We start from the raw sequence: 9,704 nt of genomic DNA, 5'->3' as shown, positions 1-9,704 counted from the left end.
GCAGCAAACCCAGCCTTTTAGAAATAAAGGCTTGGGAAAATAAATTTTTCAGCAGTTCATTTCTTGGGTCCGTGCACTTAGATTTTGGCTTAGATGTACTATGATCAATATTTCCAGGTGAAGCAATTAGTTTCCTCTGTTTGGCATGTGAATAAAACTCTTGCAATGCAACTTTGACTTTCATTTTAGTTGCAGTCTATTATTGCTAACGAAAAAAAATACTTCCTAGCTTTTCTAATGCATCAACTAGATAAATTGTTAACACTTAAGAACTCCCCAGGCAGTAATGAATGACACAGTTTTCTGTGTTATCCCTGATAAAGTTTAGGATATGGAAAGCAGTTTAATCCTCTTTCTATACTCTCCCATCTGTGCCTTAGAACTACTGCAGTAAATTACTACATACTGAAGCACTGCTTGAGATGCAATTTCATATTTTCAAAGCTGAGATAATTTTACTCAACAGTGTATTTTTTAATATTTATAATAAAAGTAAAGGAAGTCAAGTCAGATCAAACTGTTGAATTCAAGAGACGGATGGTAGTTTTCAGTGAAGTAGACCTTTCATAAAGGTTGCTTGGAATACAGAGTTAAGCCAAGGTAATCACTTTGTTTACAGAAAATCTACAACGCAAAGTGTTAAGATTTAACACAATTGTAGTCTTTTGTTAATTATAAGACACTCTTTATGCAGGAATAGTTCCTGACAAATACGGCTTGAGGCACTCTTTTTATTGTACCTTAAATATGCTGTTGCCTATGCCTAATGTCTTTGATTCTGCTTTCATACTGCAGAATGAATTTACTTGGTACAGTTTTGTCATTAACCTGTTCAGTCATGGTTAGGGCTCATTTCTTTCTCTGTGAGGGAAGCTTAAGTTTTATGTTGGATTTTTCCACATTTTATCAGATGTGCATTTTGCTGCTGTCTAATCATTATGGATAAAGGGACTGATTTAGTATCTATTGGAGTAAATTGACTGACGCAGTTCAGAAGCTGAGCGTAAGCAGCTGCTCCAAGAGTAGAAGTGAACACAGAGGGAGAGAGAAACTGATTTAATAAACTTCTCCATCTTGCATTTTTCTGTGTCCACATAAAAACCTACATTCAATAACACCACAGAAATCCAGTCAGTCCAGTGTCTTTCTCAGGTCACCATATGGTTGTGGAACAGCTGGTTAATGTTAAACCTTCACAAAATTGAGATTATATTTAGAGGAAGCAGCAGATACTTTGAAGAATCTGCAGCCACAGTGCGGCATCTGAGACAGCCAGCCACAAATCATCAAAACACTCTGTCAGAGAAAGAGTTCCTCTGTAACCCTTTGTTGCTTTGAATTTCAAAATGACATTTTACTACCTATTTTATGTCCTGGGACTAATCTGAAGAATATAGCCCATCCCACCTGATGACCGAAACCCAGCTAAACAAATATCTGTCACCTCACAACTAGATTACGGCAATCCAGCACTTTCTCTGAGATTTGACAATTGCTTCTAAGAGTACCAAATTGTCAAACCTGAGCTGAATGTCCTGAATTCAGGGTGGAGAAAAAGGGTCTGTGGAATTTTCTGTGGGGGCAGGTAACCCAGCTCTGCAGAGGATAACCTGCTGACATCGAAACAGAACTGCTTCACACTGCATACACCAATAAGAAACCCCTCCTGTTCATTTTATTTTCTCTAGGTCTTCATTGCCACATACCTGCTGCTGGGATTGCTAAGGAAGAAGTTCCCATCTTCACAGCACTACCCACACACATCTGCTCCTCTGGTACGGTGTGGGGTGGGTGGTGAGCAAAGAACACCTCAGTGGGCAAACCTGGATTTGCACTCACCAGCAGGAGAAGTGACCCATGGAATTAGAGACAGCTTGGTAGAGATGGAAAACTAGCCATTGTGGTTAAATTATAGTTGCATACCATTGAAAGAACAGTGAAGTGGCACAGCTATGCTACTGTAAAGATGGAAGTTTCAGAAAGCTCTTGAAAAAAAAGAAATACCTGAATATAAGGCATTCATGTTGTCTTAAAATTGCCCCTTTGGGTACCTAGTGTGATTTTATCAATATTGACAGTAATCCAAGGGATCGTGTAGGAGAAGCAAGGAGGGGGTCTAAACCCTGCCTCCAGGAGGGAAGGAAAACTCACTTCAAAACTGGTGCCTCAAGAGGCAAGAGAATGAGTTACCTTGAGCCTGAGAAGGTCGGAGAATAGGGGGAACTAGTGGCCACAGCCTGCTTCCCCCCTGCTTCCCTCCTCACCCCTGTCCCAACACCCTCCCTGGGAAGCCAGATGGCAGCCCAAGGGGCCCTGCCTCCCACAGAGGTCTGCTCTCCAGAGACAGCATTCGGCTGCCCGTGCTCCCCCGGGGACTCTGAAGAACAGGAGGGGGAAACATAAAAAAAGAGGAGGAGGAGGTGGACCTGGATACTCTTCTGCAGTTTAACCTGAACATCATTTCATAAAATTAAACAACAGATGCTTCTCAAGGGCATGACACGTTGTAAAGGCCTCCTTGAACTGGGGAACTGTTAAAGCCTTCCAGCTAAGGTTGACAGATTTTTCTGATAACAGAAAATGAAGCAGACTAAAAATATGCTCTTCCAGCTACTCCTACAGTTACAGGTGGATCATAGCATGTTTCATAAATGCCAAAGCAAGCTGTCCTGACATCATTAGTCCTTTATTTAAGACACTGATAGAAGAAGATGAGCTAATTGTTTATGAATATTCAAAGTGCTATTAGGACAAACAGAGCATGTAAGCAGATTGATATGAACACTTTTAGTAACTTGATCCAAATATAATTCATGCTTTCCAGTCCTGAATGATTTTTTTTTACTTTTTGTGGCTATGATACTGCTTAACTATGTGTTGTTTATTGTACTGCTATATGCAATAATGATTTAGAAGTATACAAACAGAAAACACACAGGCTTTGAAATGGCTAGGTAAAGATTATCTAGTTTTTATAATTTGTTGATAAAAGAACAGAAATACTATACTTGGCATACTAGAAATTGTTTAGGCTTTGGATACAAATTCAGATCAAGATACACATGGTTTTCTTAATGGAACAAGAAAATTAGTTAGTTAACCTTTTAGTCAATTTGCGTGTTATGTTGGACATCTTTGTAAACAAGGTAACAGATATTTTGGGACTGAGCATTCATATAAACTGCTAATGAAGTAATGCTGGGATTTCTGAGATGTGCGAAGTCACTACTTGAATAACACTATGACTCTGCAAACATCATAATATAGGAGGGATGTAAATAAAATACTAAGTATATCCAGAATATTAACTATTCAAAGTATATTCAAAGTATATTGCGGAGCAACAAGCCAGTGGGTGGAACACAAGTAAACTGCCTGATTTAGGCTTAAATCATCAGGGGGTTCAGTCACTGGAGGATCTGTTTCTATAAGACATCTTTGTCAAGTCTTGTGAAGCCACAGAAATCCTGATTGGGATGTAGGTGTCTTCTTAATAATAAAGAACATTAGTAATAAACAGTGTTTAACTTATATGTCGCTATGTCTACCAAGTGTACCATATTTCATACTAATTTTTTAATAAGATTCATGGAACTGTTTAGAAGGAAGAGCTGCATTCAATAGCCATCAGAGAGATTTACCTGGCCTACAATTATCTGACAATCAACACCTCTTCACTGGAGCTTGAGATACAGACAACCAGAGTCTCATTGTGGAACCAGAATGTATGACATGACAAGCTGGGAGAATGTTTAACAATAGAGTAAAATGACAGGTAAGAAGGTTTTGATAAAACTATGAAAAGAATTCTTTGTTCTTTTTTTCAAGGAAAATCTGTGCTTCCTCACAAAATGCTTTCCAGGAAATACTTATTTCCTAATCAGCTCTAATCATAAGTTGTTATTCAGGGCACTAGTAATTTTTTCTCCCTCTGACAAGAAAAAAAAAGCAATTAAATGACACAGATGTCGCTTGTCCTTATGTGTGTGTCCAACTGTGCCAAAATAGTATTACCCATAATAGACAGTAAGCAGCATTTGAAAATATTAGTGTAACCAGCCAGGGACAGATTACATTCAGGCTCATAAAGAACAAGACCAACAAGAAGGAAGGGGAGGGTGGGGGTGTTAGAGGAAGCAGGACTAAAGGAGGATACAAGAGAGCTCCAATCATTCCCTTCCTTGAGTTCACTTGCAGACACAAGACCCAGTCTGGTTTTTTGCAGCTTTGTAGAAATGTCAAGAGTGTTGAAAGCAGCATCCATCATTTCACCAAAGGGGACGGGGATTTGACCCTATTCACTCATGCATTGGCCCACAGAGCTGGCTGCATAGGTCCGCTGTATATGTATATGCACTCTATTAAGAAAATTCGGTCAGAGGCTACCAGAGGGCTTTCAGAACGATGTAATGTTTTCTGAGTGACTCCCTCTGTTCTTTGGAGATGAGGTGTCAAAGGGGTAGCTAGCCTAGACAGGCCCAAGAACCTTCGAACACCTTCAAGTTGGTTAATGCTGTGCTTTCCACGTAGTGTGTATAGCCAGTCTATACACTGAGTTAAATAATTGTGGTTAATCAGTAGCAGCCTTAATTAAACTTTTGCCAAGCAAATTTAGTTAATCGTTCAAAACACATTTGTGAGATTCTGCAAAATGAGCAGCTTACCCTCCACCTTTGTGAAATTACTGTTAATCATTCACTAATGTCTGCATCATCCTATTTAAACCTTCCCCCTGTGGTTTTAGACTTCTTTCTGCTTGCTAATCCACCACAGGGGAGTGATATGTAAACATGCAAATACATTTTTATAGGCTTTCCCTATTTGTGGTGGTAGGTTCTATCAAGCCATATTTATAGCCTCACTGAGAATTATTTATAATTCATTCGTCTCACATTCAATTGAATTAATTTAAAGGTATAATTCAATTTAACAAACATGCAGCTCAGTGTACTGAGCAGTGAGACATACTGCAGCTGTTTCAGGCATGCTGAACTTCACCCCATCTTTCTGTTTTCAGCCAGCCTCCTGGCTCAGTGGTATTCTTATATATCAAACCAAGTACCACACCAGAACAACAATGGACCGTAACAAGATAACAACAGCTTTTAAACCTCCAAGCTGTGTAACTATTACCTAGCTGTCCCAAATTTCTCTAAATTTTCCTTCTCCATGAAAAGTATGTCCTTTACTGTGAAGCTCTCCATTATAAAATCCGGTTTGTATGAACTACTGCACTCTTGCTCCTAACTCTGCTGAAGTCCATTATAGACAACCCTTTCCTGTGATTTACGCCTCATTATAAAAATCAAATTTCTTGGTTGTCAAAAGTAAATTGACTGCAGCAAGCTGAAGGAACTAACTCCCTGACATACAGAGCCATCACACCAGCTCTAAGGGTGTAACTTCAAATGTGATGGAAGGATATCCTATAAATACAGAGCTCCCTTAGAAAGGAAAATGAAAAACCGATTATCAGGTTGAGTGAAGAAAGTGCAAACTGTCTCTCTCCTAACCTTAACCGTAACCACCAGGATGAGCCAAGACTTGGCCCACACTGAGAAACCATCACCCAGATAAAAAAAGTTGTCAGGAGAGAAATTGTTCCGCAGGATACCACTGCTCTTGCCAGCCCTTTTGCAGCCCCACCACATGAGATCTAGGCATTGTCTCTCTCCTAAGACTAAACCTAATCTTCACTGTACTTTTAACCAGGAGCCTAAAATGTGTTGTGCTCTGAGCCATACCCTGGGACCCCAAGCCATGGTTGAGGTGAGAAAGTAATTACACAAGAAATCTTTTTGTAGCCTACCCCTTCCTTTGGCAACCCCCATGCAGCCTCACTCCACCCAGAGCCCCAAGATTTGGCTCTCTCCTAACCTAACCTTTGCCTAATTATAATGCTAATCATAATGGTGGGTACTGACTAAGCTTCAGCTAGGCATGAACAGTGGTGGTCCGGAAAAGAAATATTTTGGGAACCTATCCCTTACCTTAACAACTCCTCTGCAGCCATACTCCAACAGAGGATATAGGCTTTGTCTCTATCCTAACTCTAACCCTAAATCTAAAGTGAAAGATGAACTGAGCCTTAACCCAGAATATCAGCCATAGCCCAAAGATGCCCAAAATGATGTCAAGAGAGAAATATTTAGCAGCCTAATCCTGCTCTCAGCATTCTTTTTGTACTCACACTCCAATGGAAGCTCAATGCTTTGTCACTCTTTTAACCCTAACCTAAAAGCTAGCCAGCATCAGGGTGCTCACCCACCACAGCCCTTGGTAGCTCTTTTCCAGCCACTTTGCAGCAGGAGAACAAGATTCTGCCTGTCTCTAAAACTAAACAAAATCCCAACTGTTTAGCTTGGCCTTAGCTCAGCACTAGCCCAAGACCCCCAGACATAGTACAGATTAAAAAGTAGTCAGGGTAGAAATCTTTTACAGCCTACCTCATTCCCTGGTATAGCTTTTGCACATCCACTCCAACGAGTGCTCTAAGTTTTGTCTCGGTTTAGAGACAAACCTAGCCTTAAACCCCTCAACCTAATTGCTTGGCCTTTGCTGAATCTTTGTTAAAGATTCCCCATTGTACGGCTAGATAATAAAGTCAGGAGATTAATACTCTTCTAACCCACCACATCCTTTGGCAGCCACTTTGCAGGTTGACTCCAACAAGAATCCTAGGCTTTGTCTCTATCCTAATGTTAACCCTAACCTTAACCCTAAGGGCTGGCCTTTGCTCAGCACTGACCTGGCAACCCTGGTCATGGACAGAACTAAAAAGTCAGGGGAGTAAGGTTTTCGTAACCCACCACAACTCTTGGCACCTATTTTGCAACGCCACTAGCCTTTGCATCTCTCCCAGCACTAAATGCAAAGCATGCAAGTTCATGCTTGCATCACGGCCCCTGGGCAAAGCCCAAATTTAAAAAAAAGTTAAATGGAGTAATATTTTTCTAATCCACCACTTCCGTTGGCAGACCCTTTCCAACTCCACTCTCTCTGGAGTTCCAGGCTTTGTTTCTCTCCTCACCCTGACAATTACCCTGACAATAACTGTCACAGAGAGCTCAGCTTTACCCCAGGACCCTCAGGCATGGTCCAGATGACAAAGTTGTCAGGTGAGTAATGTTTTTGTAGCCTACATCTTCTCTTGACAGTCCCTTTCCAGCCAACTCCAACAAGAGCTCTGCACTTTATCTCTCATAAGCCTAACCCTAATTCTAAGCATCACAGAGAGTTTGGCCTTACACTAGGATCCCCCAGGTTGTCAGGGTAATAATCTTTTCATAACCTACCACTTTCCTTGGAAACTCCTTTGCAGACAAAGTTCAAAAGAAAACCTAGGCTTCGTATCTCTCTTAACTCTAAAATTATCTCCATTAACTCTAAGATTATCTCTAACACTAAGAGTGATCTGAATCTTACCTCTTGAGCCCCAGGAACAGCTTTGATGAAAAAACATTCAGAGGAGAAATCTCTCTGTAGCCTACCACTTTCCTTGGCAGATTCTTTCAAGTCCCATTCCTACAGGAGCTCTAGTCTTTCTCTGCCTCCTCGCTCTCACCCTATCTAGCCCCAATCCTATATCTTGACCTTAGCTGAGACTCAGGTGAGGACCCCCAAGCAAGACCTAGGTGAAAAAGTTCTCAGGGAATGAATCTTTTTGTAGCCTACTCCTTCTTTGGTAGTTGTTTGCTGCTCAACTCCAAAAGTAGCTCTAGAGTTTGGTTCTCTTCGAACCCTGATGCTCACCATCATATAGGGCTCAGCCTTAGATCAGGATTCCCAGGCACCATCCATATGAAAGTGCAGTAAGGGAAGAAGTCTCTCTGTAGTCCACCACTTCCTTTGGGAGCCATTTTCCCACCCTGTTCCAATGGGAGCTCTTGGGTTTCTCACCTAACTGTGGCTTCAACACAAGAGGTGGGATGAGCCTTACTCAAGGATCCCCAGCCATAGTCCAGGTGACAAACTGTTCAGTAGAATAATCATTCTGGAACCCACCACTTTCCTTGGCATCCCCTTTGCAGCCCTACTCCAGCATTGGACTTTGTCTTTCTCCTAACCTATCCCCTGAGCTTAGGCTTGGGCTGAGCCTGACTTCAGGACCCTGTTTTCTGTTTCTTACTCTACACAATCCCATCTAAAAGGTCTCTGTGAAAAACAAAGAAAACGATGTGTAACTATTGTAACTTTGAAGCAAGACTACATTTTGTTTTACATGTAAATAATTGAATTTTATAGCTAATTATTTGCTGAATTAAAACAAGAAGCACAGTACATGTTCAACAGACCCTTCATTATATCTTTCTTCATTGATCTAATCAACCACTCCTCATCAGTGCTGAAAACCGACTTATATTCCAAACTGTTTTCCAACCATTGGCAATTGTAGCAAAAGAAAAATGTTTAAATTGACAAGGATATACTGTATGGGCCACGCATTTAAAATAGGATCCAGGTTTATGTTTTTCCTTTAAAAATATAGATGTAATAAGAATTTTTTTTATAGGAAATTTTTCCATTAAATAAATGACACTGACTGCATAAAGACATGTAATCTTTCTTACACACATACATAAATATTAGTCTCTAGCCCCCAGCACATTTCCTCAGATTTTCATCATTTTCCTCAGGTATTTTGCAATCTTTTTTAAAAAATATGATTTTATTTTATTATTTTCTGTGTATTATCAGTTTTAAAACATTATTTTCTTCTTCTATGTACTTTGAGGGCATGTAAGTTAACTGTTTGAACGCATCAATACTATTAAAGGTCCATAGGCTACCCCATATATCCTGAACCCGTTGTTTCCAGAGGAGTAAAGTTACACCAACTTCGCAGCGAGTAGCACTGAAGGTGTCATATAAGTAAGCTGCATTTCTGTTTGACTTTAACTTCCTTATACACATGACCAAGAAGCTATTGTCCGTAAGGTTCACAATAGGGAGCTTCTGGGCTGAATCTGGAACAAGGCATGAACTCTCACATCTAGCCCTGCAGTGAAACACCTTAGCTATCTCATCAAAAGGTCGCAGTTAAATTAACTTTGCTTAATATTTTAAAAGGTATATCCTTATGCTGTATATATTAAATGGTAGTAGATGACATGTAGAAATTTAGAAATTAAATTTTTCCTGCTATCTTTCTGTATGTAGGAAATCTTAACATATTTACATTATCCCCATCATTCTCCTTTTTCCTGTGCTTCCTTTCTCTCTATTCATGCACATATATGTGAAATCCCTTACTAGTTTTAGCTTCATTCTTTTCTGGTATTCTTTGTCATTACCAATCTACCTTAAAACTTGGAAAAAAAGCATGTACTACAGTTACTGCTCTGTGTATCCCACACCAACAGAGCAAACTACGTCATCAAAGCAAAAAGACTGAACATGCCAAATGCATCTCATGGACAAACTGAAAAAGAAGAAAGCTTTTTCTCTACATTTCTCTGGTTTGATACTTCTAGACTTATTTATCGCAATAGAAGGGACCATATTTATACCCTGATAGGCGATTCTTGAGCTGACATGCCCCTTCAAGCTTTAAAGGCAACCATGCTCCTAGTAGAGGTTCTGACTTTAGTAAAACCTGAAATTAGCAACTATACCAGGCTTTAGAATCATAGAATCATAGAATGGTTTAGGTTGGAAAGGACCTTGAAGATCATCGAGTTCCAACCCCCCTGCCATAGACAGGG

The sequence above is a fragment of the Charadrius vociferus genome, unplaced genomic scaffold, assembly GCF_000708025.1.
Source record: "Charadrius vociferus isolate BGI_N301 unplaced genomic scaffold, ASM70802v2 scaffold414, whole genome shotgun sequence".
NCBI classification, from domain to species: domain Eukaryota; kingdom Metazoa; phylum Chordata; class Aves; order Charadriiformes; family Charadriidae; genus Charadrius; species Charadrius vociferus.
Note: the sequence above shows the minus strand (reverse complement) of the source record.